Below are 15,070 nucleotides of genomic sequence, written 5' to 3' on the forward strand. Positions count from 1 at the left end.
CCGAGATCACACCACTGCACTCCAGTCTGGGCAACAGAGTGAGACTCCATCTCAATAAATAAATAAAAGCTGAATAGTGTTCCGTTGTGTATATATACCATGTGTTCTTTATCCATTCATCCACTGATGGACACTTAGGTTGCTTCCATATCTTGGCTATTGTGAATAATGCTGCAATGAACATAGGAGTGCAGATACCTCTTCGACATGTAATTTTCTTTGGATATATGCCCAGTAATAGGATTGCTGGATCAAATGGTAGTTTTATTTTTAATTCTTTTAGGAATCTTCATACTATTTTTCAATAATAGTGTACTAATTTACATTTCCATCAACAGAAGACACCACTGAATTTTAAAAAGCAGATCATTTTAATAATGATATTTCAGGAGAAAAACACCCTATTCCTTTTAGCTGTATATATTTATATTATAACTTACCTTGATTTCAGAAACCTTAAATTGTGGAGAAAAAAATATGCTCAGAATAGATAACATATGGTGTTCATGCAGTTATTTTAACTCTTCTTGACCAAACTTCTTCTTTTTATAAAAAATGAGCATGTACGTGGGCTCAGACATCACAAAATAAAAAATTTTATCCCAATGGCCTTTGACAATCCATAGTACTTCACCTTGAAAAGAGTATGGGTCAATAGATGTAATTTAATCAAGCCACAGAAAAGTAATGGCCTCAGTTAGGCACAGCCTGGCTCTCTTGGAGTACTGGTGGTCTCTTATCACCCTGAGTTAGGCCTCAAGGGTTTGCTGAGCACCTGCACCTGGATAAGCCAAATTCCTAGGACCCCAAGGAACACAAGGAGAAGAAGCCCCTTCCTCAGGAAAATCCATTTCACTGAGTGACAAGTAGCTTCAGTTGCTTTGGAACCTGAAAGAGAGAAAGTAGAATGAGAGAGGACAGAGCACATGTGTGTAGTGTAAGTGGAATGAGGGTTGTTGGCAGGTGACAAGGGCTGCTGTGCCCTCACCTCACAACATTTCATAGGGGTGCTAGAGAGACCAGAAGGGGCCTGCTACCTGCCCAAAGCTGTGCAGCAAGGATGGGAGTAGAGTTGCTGTAGCTAACAGGATTCAGAGCTGTGCAAGTGTAGATCCAATCCAGGTCACGAAGACTCCAGGAGCCATTGAGGACTGACCCCACGTGGGACACAGCAGCCCCTGGTCCCACTGATGTCTACTCATATGTGATGGTCTTTCCTCCTTCCTCCACAGAACACCTCAAGATGGCATTACAGATCCCATTCTCAGAGATGGTAGAATCCACTCTAATTTGAGGCCTTGGCAGCCGCTCTGCTTTGAAACAATAATTTTAAAAGATACTAATAGCAATTAAGGACCTTTCCAGGCCACACTAGAAAGAGAAGACTCAGATCATCAAGGAGTAAGAACCCAGCAAGAAATCCAGACCCCTTCAACGCAAAAATCTCTGACTCTTTCATTTCCAACTCCTGAGTGACTGCATGAAGGAAGGGGTAAGTTGTATGTTTTTCAAACAGCCACAGCCACAGCCACAGCCAGGGACCGCCAAACTGAAGAAGGACGAAAAAGAATAAGGAGAGAAAAGAAAAAATGAATCTACCCAGGAAAGATTCTGGACTGACAAAAAGAGTGAAACTGGGAGACCGCCTTTACCAAGGATCATGCAGCCCCCCCAGGCTTAGTGGGTAGCCCACTCACCCTTACCAGTAGGGAGCTGGTCCTCTATGCCCTTACTCACTGAGTATCCTCAGAGTATAACTGGATAGCTTTGCAGAGGTCTCTGTGGCTATCAGGGCACTGTAAGAGCCTGTGTCTTCCATCTCCAAGTTGCTGAGTTGCGGGGAGTAGGACTGGGTGAACTTCAGTCGTTTTTGCCATTTCGGATGAGTCACATAGATTTGTGGACTTTTGCCTTCATAGAGTACTCTTCGTAGAGTACTATGAAGGCAAAAGATGTCCCACTGCAAAGCCAAGTGATGGACTGGATCCTCTCTCCTGCAGGAAACTCCAGGGGAAGAGTTACTGACTCCCCCAGAACCCCATTCACCATCAATGGGGTTGAGCTGCTTTGTGAAAGTAGATTCCCTGTAAACACAGAAGGAAAAGGCTACAAAATGTCCCTGACAATTGTCCCGCCCCACAGGTCTCCCAGTCAGTTATAGCTCCTGTATGTTGGGGCCCACAAGAATGTTGGACATAAAGAGGTATTAGCAGTGGTGTTGTAGTTGGAGCTCAAAGTGGGCAATGCTTAAACTCTCCTTCCTGCTGGGATCTCCAGGGATCACTCCAGGGACCCTTCCAGCTAGGATCACTAAACCCTGTCTCTGGGGTTGTGTTCTCCTGAGAGCTATTGGCCCTGGAAGACCAGAAAGGAGACCACTGGGGAAGTCAGAGGCCAGCCCTGCCCTGCCTGGTCCCTCTTTTTTTTCAGCTAGACATTTCAACTCTCACAACTTCCTATTTCCTGAAATGTTTTTGCCCCACAGAACTGGAGTTTCACTGTCGCTGCAATTCTGGTGTCTCAACGGTATGTGATATAAAGATCTCAGATGACAGACAGGACTTAGTCCTGCTTCTTAGTCCTGATCCTGCCTCTATTGAGATGTGCAGCTTTGGGAAAGCCTGTTGATTCCTCCAGTCCTTTTCTCTTCTTTTTTAAAACAAGGGAGATAAAATGCAGAGTCTTTCAGAATCCTTCCAACTCTGACATTCACAATGTCATTATTCCATGTACCTTAGATTTTTCTCTTTTCCTTTTCCTCCTTGCCCTCATTCACTCCCTAGTCAGTCTTTCCCATGTCCTAGAGTTTCTCAACATCTTCCATCTGCTTGACCCCCAATTTCCCTAATATGAGGTCTCAGTTCTGAAAAGGTCTGGCTGGGCTGTGCCTGTGTAGACTTCCTACCCCCTGGGAGGTCAGGGAAGGAGCCCCTGACTCACTCACCTTTCTGGAACTGGAGGAGAAAGAGGAGAAGCTGAGCAAGAGATTTCATGGTGGCCCGACTGACCTGGTTTGCCTTGAAGATTGCGAGGAGTTAAAAGGAAGGCAAAGGCCGGGCGCGGTGGCTCACGCCTGTAATCCCAGCGCTTTGGGAGGCCGAGGCGGGCGGATCACAAGGTCAGGAGATTGAGACCACGGTGAAACCCCGTCTCTACTAAAAATACAAAAAATTAGCCGGGCGCGGTTGTGGGCGCCTGTAGTCCCAGCTACTCGGGAGACTGAGGCAGGAGAATGGCGTGAACCCGGGAGGCGGAGCTTGCAGTGAGCCGAGATCGCGCCACTGCACTCCAGCCTGGGCGACAGAGCGAGACTCTGTCTCAAAAAAAAAAAAAAAAAAAAAAAAAGGAAGGCAAAAGAGAACGATAAATCCTGTTCTGCAGCGTGAACAGCTAACAGATTAAATGCTCTTTGTGCTCTATGCTGATCACATGATCACATTTGCTAATCACCTTCCTTCCTTCGTTCCTTCCTTCGTTCCTTCCTCCCTCCCTCCCTTCTTTCTCTCTCTCTCTTTCTTTCTTTCCTTGTTTCTTTCTCCATTCTCACACTGCTATAAAGAACTTCCCAAGACTGAGTAATTTATAAAGGAAAGAAGTTTGACTCACAGTTCCACATGGCTGGAGCAGCCTCAGGAAACTTACAGTCATGGTGGAAGGCAAAGGAGAAGCAAGGACCTTCTTCACATGGTAGCCGGGGAGAGAAGTGCAAGCAGGGGAAATGCCAGACACTTATAAAACCATCAGATCTCATGAGAACTTACTATCACAAGAACAGCATAGAAGAACCACCCCCATGATCCAATCACCTCCCACAAGGTTTCTCCTTCAATACGTGGGGATTACAATTCTAGATGAGGTAGATGAGATTTGGGTAGGGGCACAAAGCCTAACCATATCTCTTTCTCTCGTTCTTTCTTGCTTGCTTCCCTGCTTTTTTTCTTTTGTTCTTTCTTTCTCTCCTTCTTCCTTTGTGTGTGTGTGTGTGTGTGTGTGTGTGTGTAGCAGAGAGTATATGGGAAATCTCTGTATCTTTCACTCAGTTTTTTAAATGGACACAATATTTGTTCATAGTTATGTGGTACAATGTGATATTTTGATACATATATACAATGTGTTATTTTCTTTTAATTGGCCTAGACACTTGCCTCAGCTTCAGTCCTTATAGTCCTCATTTGTTCAGAAATATTGAGATTCCACTGTAGAAGAACCTACTACACTTATGAAATGGTTCTGATATAATTGGCTAGTTTTGGCCGGGCATGGTGGCTCACACCTGTAATCTCAGCTCTTTGGGAGGCTTAGGCAGGTGGATCACCGTGAGTTCGAGACCAGCCTGGCCAACATGGTAAAACCTCATCTCTACTAAAAATACAAAAATTATCCAGGCATAATTTTTTACAGGTGGCACATGCCTGTAATCCATACTCGGGAGGCTGAGGCAGGAGAATCACTTGAACCCGGGAGGTGGAGGTTGCAGTGAACCAAGATTGCACCACTGCACTGCAGCCTGGGCAACAAAGCAAGACTCTGTCATAATAATAATAATAACAATAATAATAATAATAATAATAATAATAATTGGCTAGATTTTTCTATTTAAATCCCTGTCTTACCCTTAACATAAAATACACCCTGAATGGCTTACAAAGTTAAATGAAAAGTATAAAACTACCATGTGCCGCTACCTCCAAATAAGTAATAGGAATTAAGTGGAAGGTGCTACATGGTCTGTCCCAACAACGCACTTTTTAAGAAAGCGGTGCAATACAATTCAATTTCTCAGCAACAAAATTCCTCCAGCACTGTTGGCGTTGATGAGCTTGACCCAATACTTCTTTGGATTGGCAATAGACTTTATTACATGGGGCTGCATTCATAAAATACCACTGGCATCATGTAGCAAACACCAATGCAGACTGTCTTATGATGGGGTTAAGGGGTGGATAATCACAAGAATAAAGAGCCCAAGGGCAAGCATGTAGCCAGAACTCAAAAAGCACTTAATCTAGGAAATGAAAACCAAGGGGACACCAACTAGGACTGTCTCTCGACTCTGTTCTGTATGTGTCTAATTTACTTTTCTCTTTCTGGATTAGCTCTCTCTCCACCTGCCTACTGGTAGAATATGGTCACCAGTACGCAGCTATTATAGGGCTAGCCATATCTAGAGACTCATCACCATTCTCTCTCCCTCTCTTCATTTCTTCCTTTTCTCCCAATTCAAACTTCCTGGGAGAAGGGACTCTAGTTAGGGCAGTAAGGTTATCTGCAAATTTGCCTATCTCATTCTTACTTTCCACAATGTGAGAAATTAAGGGTATTCTAGTAAAGTGAAAAACCATTCTCAACTGCTAATAATACAAGAGACTTGGTCTAACATAGGACTGTTTTTAAAATTTTTCAGCCAAGCATTAGTTGAGATAATTGTAAATGAACTCCCAAAATATCTACCACCCAAATTCAATATTTATTACTATTTTTGCCACTCTTATTTTATTATTATTATTTGTTTTTTTGAGACAGAGTTTCACTCTTGTAGCCCAGGCTGGAGTGCAGTGGCTGGATCTCTGCTCACCGCAACCTCTGCTTTCCTGATTCAAGCAATTCTCCTGCCTCAGCCTCATGAGTAGCTGGGATTACAGGCATGCGCCACCACACCCAGCTAATTTTTGTATTTTTAGTAGAGATGGGGTTTCTCCATGTTGGTCAGGCTGGTTTCGAATTCTCCACCTTAGGTGATCTGCCCCTCTCGGCCTCCCAGAGTGCTGGGATTACAGGCCTGAGCCACCGCACCTGGCCGCCACTCTTATTTTATCTATACTTTTCTTTCTTTCTTCTTGTTCAAGTGTTGAAAAAAAATCCTATGTACTATGCTATCGTCCTTACATATTTCAATATGTGTTTAAAAATAGATACATATACTTTCTTATATAACCTTAATGCCATTATCACAACTAAAAAAGTGAAAAATAATTCTTTGGTATTATAAAATACCCGGTCCATATTCAAAGTTCCTCTGATGGCAAAAAACATGTCGCAGTTGGTTTTGTTTTAATCAGGATCCAAACAAAATCCTTATGCTATGTTTTGTTATTGAACCTCATAAATATCTTCTAGTATAGAGAATTCGGTACTCTTTTCTCTCCTCTTTTCTTTTTTTCTTTTTTGTTTTTGGAGGGAGGTCTCTCCTTCACTCTTTCCTTTTCTCATGAATTTACAAACTCAATCAACTATTTCAATCAACTGCAATCATCTTTATTTTGGTGCTTAAATTTTCTCACTTGTGGCCAATATGAGCACCCTCCCCCAACTTTATGTTGGTCCCTATCTTCTTTCGACATGCCTGCATTAATGTTTTAAAATTTCTTTGAATTCATATTTCAAAATTTCTTTGAATTCTTGAACAAGAAAGTATCCCGGGCTTATCTTCTTCATTATCTGCTAAAGACATGAGATCAGCTATTTCTCAAAAGACCCCTGATTCTTTTCACAGGGGAATAGTATGTAAGGATCAAAATTTTATCTCTAAGCATACATACTAATATTGGGTTTCATTGCTTCCAGGTCTTTTTAGAGAAAAGCACTAGAAAATACATATTCTAAAAAATAAAAAAAAAGTTTGCATGTATTTTCCTGATTTTTATTTAGATTGTTTTACATGTATCTTTTTTTCTTACAAGAGAAAGTCTATTTTTTGACAGCACTGATGTAAAAACATGTTCATTTTAACTTAGAAAAAATATATAGTTTTTAAATAATAGTATCAAAATTATTTATAGCAATAATAAACACTGAATGAGTATAGAATTTCTTTGCAAATCTACTTTTCCTTAGAATATCCTCCACTTAGAATGTATAATTAAAATATTGGGGCTGGTTTTACTGCTGTCAAATTAGCTTAAGATCAGACAGGGTTCTCCATGGATCTGCCTCATTACCACAGCCCTCTGACCAAGCAAGACCGTGAGACCTTGCTGCTCAAGGATGGTGGGGATGGCAACTTTTTGTTAAGAGACAAAGAGTCATTAATAGGAGTCCTGTGCCTCTGTATCTGGTGAGTAGCCTCATCTTCCACACATGAGACATTTTGTGTTGAATGCAGCAATGGCTGCCACACATCAAAGGAATCAATATGCCTCAAGATTTCACTCTGACCTTGCAGCCCCAATGAGTAGAGTAAGAAATCGTAGACACTGCCAGGAAAAGATGGAAGGAATGTGCCTGTCCATGCTCCTCCATCTGCCCTGCTGTCCCTGGTGTAAATGCGAGCCAACTCTGTGGCTGCAGGAGAGATGTGGGGTGGTGGTGAAGGGAACGTACAAGATGTAGAAAATTACCTCAAAAGATCAAATCTATAAATTATTGATGTTCAGGAGGGGGTTGAGCAAAAGCAAAGGGTATAAAGCTTATTTAAAGAAATAACTGGGCATAGTGGCTCATGCCCATAATCCCAGCACTTTTGGAGGCTGAAGAGGATGGATCGCTTGAGCTCAGAAGTTCCAGACCAGTCTGGGCAACATGGTGAAATCCCTTCTTTATAAAAAAATACAAAAATTATTCAGGCGTCCCACCTACTTGGTGGGACTGAGGTGGGGGGATCACTTGAGCCTGGGAGGGGGGAGTTGCAGTGAGCCAAGATTGCTCCACTGCACTCTAGCCTGGGTGACAGAGTAAAACCTGGTCTCAACAAAAGAATGTAATAAAAGTTTTAAAGTTTGTTTTTTAAAAAAGAAATAACTACAGAAAACTTCTCAAAACTTGAGAAAAGTATAAATATCCAGGTACAGGAAGGACAAAAAACACCAAACAGATTAAACTCAAATAAGACTACCCCAAGGCATATAATAAACTCCCAAAGGTCAAGCACAAAGAAAGAATCCTAAAAGCAGCAAGAGAAAAGAAGCAAGTAACATAGCAAGAAACTCAATTCATCTGGCAATAGACTTCTCAGTGGAAACCATACAGACCAGCAAGGAGTGGGATGATATTTTCAAAATGCTAAAAGATAAAAACTACCATGTTAGAATACTGTAACTAGCAAAGTTATCCTTCAAATAAAGGAGAAAGTCTTTCCCAGACAAACAGAAGCAGAGAAAATTTATCATCACCAGACCCATCTTACAAGAAATGCTAAAGAGTAGAAAAAAAAAAAAAAAAAAAACCCACAAATGTGCAGAAAGAAGTCATTTGAAGGTACAAAACCCACTGGTAAAATTAAGTACACGGACAAACCCAAAATACACTAATACTGTAATTGCGATGTGCAGTTCACTCATGAATCTAGTGTGAAGCCCCATAGACAAATCTATCAAAACCAGTAATAGCTACAGCAACCTGTTAAGAGATAAGCAGTATAAAATATGCAAATTGAGACAACGAAAAGTCAAAATGTGAGGGGGGTGGAGTTAAAGTCTAGAGGGTTATTTTTTCTTTTTCTTTTTGTTTGTTTGTTTCTATTCTTTTCTTTGTGATCTAAGATAAGTTGTCATCCCTTTAAAATGTCTCATTATATCTACGATGTGTTTTTTGTAGGCCTCATGGTAACCACAGTGCAAAAACCTATAATAGATTCACTAAAAATAAAAAGCAACAAATTAAGACATACTATCATAGAAAATTGATTAACCACCAAAAAGGAGAGTAAGAAAGTGAAAGAGGACTTACAAAACAACCTGAGAACAAGCAACAAAATTTCAGTAATATGTTCTTATACATCAATAATAACACAGTTTAAAAGGTCTCAATTCTCCAACTAAAAGTCAGAGTGGCTGAATGAATAAAGAAACAAGACCCAACTACGCGCTGCCTAGAAGAAATTCACTTCACCGATAAACACACACACAGACTGAAAGTAAAGGAGTGGAGAAAAATATTCCATGCAACTAGAAACCAAGTAAGAGCAGGAGTAGCTGTACTTATATCAGATATTATAGACTACAAATCAGAGACTGTAAAAAGAGACAAAGAAAGTCACTATATAATATAACTCAGCAAGAAGATATCACAATTATAAGTATCTATGCACCCAACACTGGAGCTCCCAAGTATATAAAGCAAACATTAATAGATCTAAAGGGAGAGACAGACTGCAATACAATAATAGTAGGGAACTTCAACATCCCACTCTCAGTAATGGACAGATCATCCAGACAGAATGTCAACAAAGAAGCGTTAGAGTTAAACTATACACTAGACCAAATAGGTCTAACTGACATTAACAGAACATTTCACCCAACTGCCACAGAATACACATTATTTTAATTAGCACACAAAACATTCTCCAAAATAGACCATGTCTTAGACCACAAAACAAGTCTCAACAAATTCAAAAAAGTACACATCATATTAAATATATTTGCTGACCACAATGGGATATATGATACTTGATGATACCAACAATAACACAAATACTACGTGATGTAAAATGGTAAAGACACTTTGGAAAATAGTTTGATTTTTTAAAAAGTTAAAAGTAGATCACTCCTAGATATTTACCTAAAGAAATTAAAACATATGTTTAAAAAAGATGTGTACACAAATACTCATAGCAACTTTATTTGTAATAGCCTCAAAATATAAACAATCCAAATGTCTATCAACAGGTGAATATATGAACCAATTGTGGTACACGCATACAGTAAAATACTATTCAGCAATAAAAAATGAACTATTCATAAAATAACATGATGAATCACAAAATAATTATGCAAAATGAAATAGACCTGGCAAAAAGTATATGCTGTATTATTCTGTCTACATGAACCTTTTTTTTTTTTAAGACAGAGTCTTGCTCTGTCACCCAGGTTAGAGTGCATTGGTGTGATCTAGGCTCACTGCAACCTCCATCTCCCGGGTTCAAGCAATTCTTCTGCCTCAGCCTCTCATGTAGCTGGGATTACAGGTGTGCACCACCAGGCCTGGCTAATTTTTGTATTTTTAGTAGAGATGGGGTTTCACTATGTTGGCCAGGTTAGTTTCGAACTCCTGACCTTAGGTGATCTGCCCACCTCAGCCTCCCAAAGTGCTGGGATTACAGTGGTGAGCCACCACACTTGGCCCATTTACATGAACTTCCAAAAAACGCAAACTAATCTGTAGTGGCAAAAAGTAGATCGGTAGTTTCCCTGAAAGTAGGTCGGGAAGGGTGAGAGGGAGGGAGAGATTACCAAGGAGAACAAGGAAATTTGCGGGGAGATGACTATGTTGATTATATGGATTCATTGATGATTTCTAAGGTATATGCATCTGTAAACATACATCAAAATCAAACAAATTGTAGGTTTCAAATATGTCCAGTTTATTGTACTTCAATTATAATTCAGAAAAGTTGATGGAGGAGGAAGGGGATGAAAATGTGTTTATGGGTTTAAAATATTTTTGGAAGGACACATTAAAAACTCAAAACATCATTTTCCCCCCAAAAAAGGGAATTGGCAGTGAGGGGACATATATATGCTTCTTTACACTTTGCATTTTTAACATTGAGAATTATTTATTAATTTAATTTGTTAAAATTTAAAAAAATATAGCAGTCAATATTTCCACCATTTCCTGCAACACATAAGAGAACTCATTTCTCCACACCTTTACTAACTTTTTTTTTTTTTTTTTTTTTTTGAGACGGAGTCTCGCTCTGCCGCCCAGGCTGGAGTGCAGTGGCCGGATCTCAGCTCACTGCAAGCTCCGCCTCCCGGGTTTACGCCATTCTGCTGCCTCAGCCTCCCGAGTAGTTGGGACTACAGGTGCCCGCCACCTCGCCCGGCTAGTTTTTTGTATTTTTTAGTAGAGACGGGGTTTCACCGTGTTAGCCAGGAAGGTCTCGATCTCCTGACCTCGTGATCCGCCCGTCTCGGCCTCCCAAAGTGCTGGGATTACAGGCTTGAGCCACCGCGCCCAGCCTTTACTAACTTTTTTCAATAATTTTTACCTTTGCCAATTTGTTGAGAAAAAGCTAACACCTTATTTAATTTGTGTTTTCTGGATTACTATTGAGGTTGATCTGTTTTCATATCTTTATTAACTATTGGTATTTTAACTCTTGAGAATTGCCTATTTATATCTTTTATTGTTTTAATATTGAGTTGCTTATCTTCTTTTACAGATTTCTCATAAATTCTGTGTATGAAGCTTTAAATATAAGAATGTTCACATGCACACAAAAACAACTTCAGACTAATTTCACTTAATGTCAATCTTAGATAAACTCCTAACAGCTGGAATCTTGTAGCATATTACAAGAATAATAGTTAGATTCAATGTGTATTCCAAGAACCCAAGAGTGCTTCTATGTTAGGAAATCTGTTAACATAACTTGTCATATAAATAGGTAAAAAAATAAAAATTAAGTGTTCAAAAGTTTCCTAAAAGATAGATAAAATTCAACTACCACTCTCAAACACTCTCACACTAACATATGTAATCTGAAAAATGTAGTGCAAGAGGTATACTTCCTTAACTAATGGTCAGAATTATGTTTAAGGATAAAGCACTAAAAGAACTCACATTGGTTTTAAGAATGAAATAAATATGCTGTAATCTCAGCACTTTGGGAGGCGAAGACAACTGGGTCACCCAGGAGCCCAGAGTTCGTGACCAGCCCAGGCAATATAGTAAAACCCCACCTCTACCAAATAAATACATAAATAAAAGAATGAAATAAATATGCATATTATCACCACTTTGATATAAATTTATACTGTAAGTACTAGCCAGTGCCATTAGACAAAATAAATGAGGTTTAGAAATCTTTAAGGAAAGGGCCAAAATTAGCAGTATTTGCACATGACATGGTTTTATGCCTGGGAAATCCAAGAAACTTAACTGGGAAACAAAATGAAACTTTGAAGACTATTTTGTCTTAATTCAAACAATAATCACTAAAAAGATATAATAAAAAATGCCCATTTATAGTAACAATGAGAATAACAACAAAAATTTTAGCAGTTTTTGTAACCAAGAGAATTGTTTTTAAAAATGTTTAAAATATACTCAAGGACATAAAAGAAAATTTGAATGAATAAAAGGACTTGATTTGGGACCCATGCCATTTTTTTCCTCAGATAAATCTATAAATTCTATAGATCTAAACACCAACAGATATTTTTTGTAAATTTGACAAAGTGAGTATAAAATTCATCAGAAGTAAAAATACTGTGTTAAAGAAAAATCTGAAGAACAATAAAATTTTAAAGATTTTGAGTAAGAAGAAATTCACAAATTGGGGAACACCAAACTGAAAGAGGTGCGGTGTTCTTGTGATGAAACATTGGAGGAAAACATTTATTGGGAAAATGAGGAAGCAAAATAAAAAAAATTTAATTGACTGTGGTTACAAAATTACCCTTTTTGGTTTACTTTGCTGGAAAGTCCCTAGTCACATAATCATATGTTAATTGGCCGCTTATGATTGGCTGAGGTTTAGGTTCTGACTGACGTAACTTTTACCAAAAATAATTCGAGTTAAATTTCACCTATGTTTGTAGTTTAAGCAAGACTAAGGCTGTTTTTAACACTTAGTTGGTTTTGCTTGCTGAGGAATTTTTCAGGCCTGGCCTCCATTTTAATTTTGCTTTAAAGCCAGGAAAATTTGGTGGGGAGGCTGGGGAAACAGAGATGAACTTAAAACTAAAATGTATTGGAAAGCTACAGTAATTAAGAGTTTGGTACTGACAGAATAGTGGAGAGAAATACATCGAAAAATAGGAACAAATACATATAGAATTTAGCATAAAGGGGGACTTTCTAATTAGTGGGGAAAAGAAGAATGACTCAATTAATGGTGTTAGAACAGCTAGCTGCTTGTTTGAAAGAGAATTAGCTGAACCCTCTCTTGTATTTTAGATGAAATTTAATTAAAATTAGGTCTAGAACTTTAACATAAAAACACTTATAAATGTACTAGAAGAAAGCATTGCATTTAAAAATAGCCTTGGAATTAAGAAGGCTTTTCGAAGCAGATGTAAAACTCAGAGACTATGAAGTATGGCCAAGGTACTTAAAGCTCATCCCTCTGACAAAAAAGAACCCAGACAACAAACAACTACATTTCATAGTCTAGCCTTGCAACCACAACTGGAAATACTATGCCAAAGATGGACAAATGGACGGTATAAACTCTATGGAGGTATCACATCTTAAATGAAGATAAAGATTTCCATGGAGAACTGATAAAAGCAGCTACTTCAATAGTCTGTCTTGAAAATCTTAGAGAGTATTGAAGAGTTTCATCCTCTTTGTCATATTCAGAGTTGTCCTCCACTAAGGTCCAGCCAACATTTATTTATTGAAGACCTATAACAAATATATGAAGTCTTTTTTCTATCAAGGGTCAAAGACCCACAAAGAAAACATCAAGATTCACATACATAAAATCAACTTAACTTGGTTTCTATTACAGCAAAACATTTAAAATGTTCCACGCACACAGTTTTTTTGTTTAGTTCTGTTTTGTGGGTTGTTGTGTTGTGTTTGTTTGCTTTGAGTCAGTCTTGCTTTGTCTCCCAGACTAGAGTGCAGTGGTGCCATCTCGGCTCACTGCAACCTCTGCTTCCTGGGTTCAAGCGATTCTCCTACCTCAGCGTCCTGAGTAACTGGGACTACAGGTATGCACCACCACGGCCTGCTTTTTTTTTTTTTTTTTTGTCTTTTTAGTAGAGATGGGGTTTCACTATGTTGGCCAGGCTGATCTCAAACTCCTGGCCTCAAGTGATCCACCTGCCTCGGCCTCCTGAAGTGCTGGAATTACAGGCGTGAGCCACTGTGCCTGGCTATCGATGAACACAGTTTTAATGTTAGGCACAGAATATATAAATTTGTAGCATTTAAAAAAATACAATATTAAGAATAATACATATGACTAAAGTGAAAAATAGATATGTAATATTCTTTCTTTCTATTGCTATTATGGTACTTTTAAAAAGATGTTTTGGGTAGGGTTTTAAAAGGGAACATACACTTATAGTAAGTTTGAAAACTGGAGAAAATTCCAAAAAGTAGAAAAACTGCTTAGTGTTTTGTCTTTTCTTCTGGCCTCTTTTGAATATGTTTTAAAATAGATAATTGATATCAAAATCTTTATACAATTTTTTTAGCCTTTTTGTGTAGTTATATTCTTAGCATATTTTACTGTCATTAATATTATTTATTCACATTATTTTTGATGATCACATAAAAATAGACCGCCAAGTGAATGCACCATAGTTTATTTAACCAGGCCCCTAACATAGAACATTTCAGGTATTTCCAATTTTTCACCATGTGAGATAGTGACAAGATTATACTTTTCTGCTTAAGTCATTATCCTTATTTAGGATTACTTCCATAAGATAAATAAAAAGATAAATTCTTAGAAATATAGTATTTGGATTACAGGATGCTAACAATTTTATACTGTTTATATGATTGCTAAATTCCCCTTCAAAACGATTCTACCAATGTGTAGTTTCCCCAGCCGTGGAGACTATCATTTAAAAAATATATACCATTTCATAATTAAGAAAATAACTTCTTAATTTATATAACTTTTTGTAACTACTAGTGAGGTTGAACTTTAAAAAAAAACAAATTGATTTGCTACATAAGTTATGCTCTTACCTATCTATTTGGTACTTGGTAATTTTTTTTTTTCTTTTTCTTTTTCTTTTTTTTTCTTTTGAGGCAAAGTCTCGCTCTGTCGCCCAGGCTGCGGTGCAGTGGTGCAATCTCCGCTCACTGCAAACTCCGCCTCCTGGGTTCAAGTGATTCTCTGGCCTCAGCCTCCCTAGTAGCTGGGATTAAAGGTGTGCACTACCATACCCCGCTAATTTTTTGTGTTTTTAGTAGAGACAGGGTTTCACCATGTTGGCCAGCCTGGTTTAGAACTTGGTCCTGACCTCAAGTGATATGCCTGCCTTGGCCTCCCAAAGTGCTAGGATTACAGGTATGAATCACTGCCCCAGGCTGATACTTGGTAATTTTCTTATCAATCTGTATTTAGCTCCTTATATATTTAGACTCTTAATTCAGCCTGAGGCTAATATTTTTGAAGTATAATTTATGTCTAAGGCAACTATTTTTAAAGTGCGTTCTCTCG

At 38.5% G+C, this 15,070-nt stretch overlaps 1 pseudogene; it reads right to left on the reverse strand.

Moving 5' to 3' along the window:
* Window positions 1–739: 739 nt before the first annotated feature.
* Window positions 740–1,819, reverse strand: LOC141409160 (SLAM family member 9-like; annotated as a pseudogene).
* Between the last annotated feature and the right edge of the window lie 13,251 nt (window positions 1,820–15,070).

This window comes from Macaca fascicularis, chromosome 1 (assembly GCF_037993035.2).
Source record: "Macaca fascicularis isolate 582-1 chromosome 1, T2T-MFA8v1.1".
Taxonomy (NCBI): domain Eukaryota; kingdom Metazoa; phylum Chordata; class Mammalia; order Primates; family Cercopithecidae; genus Macaca; species Macaca fascicularis.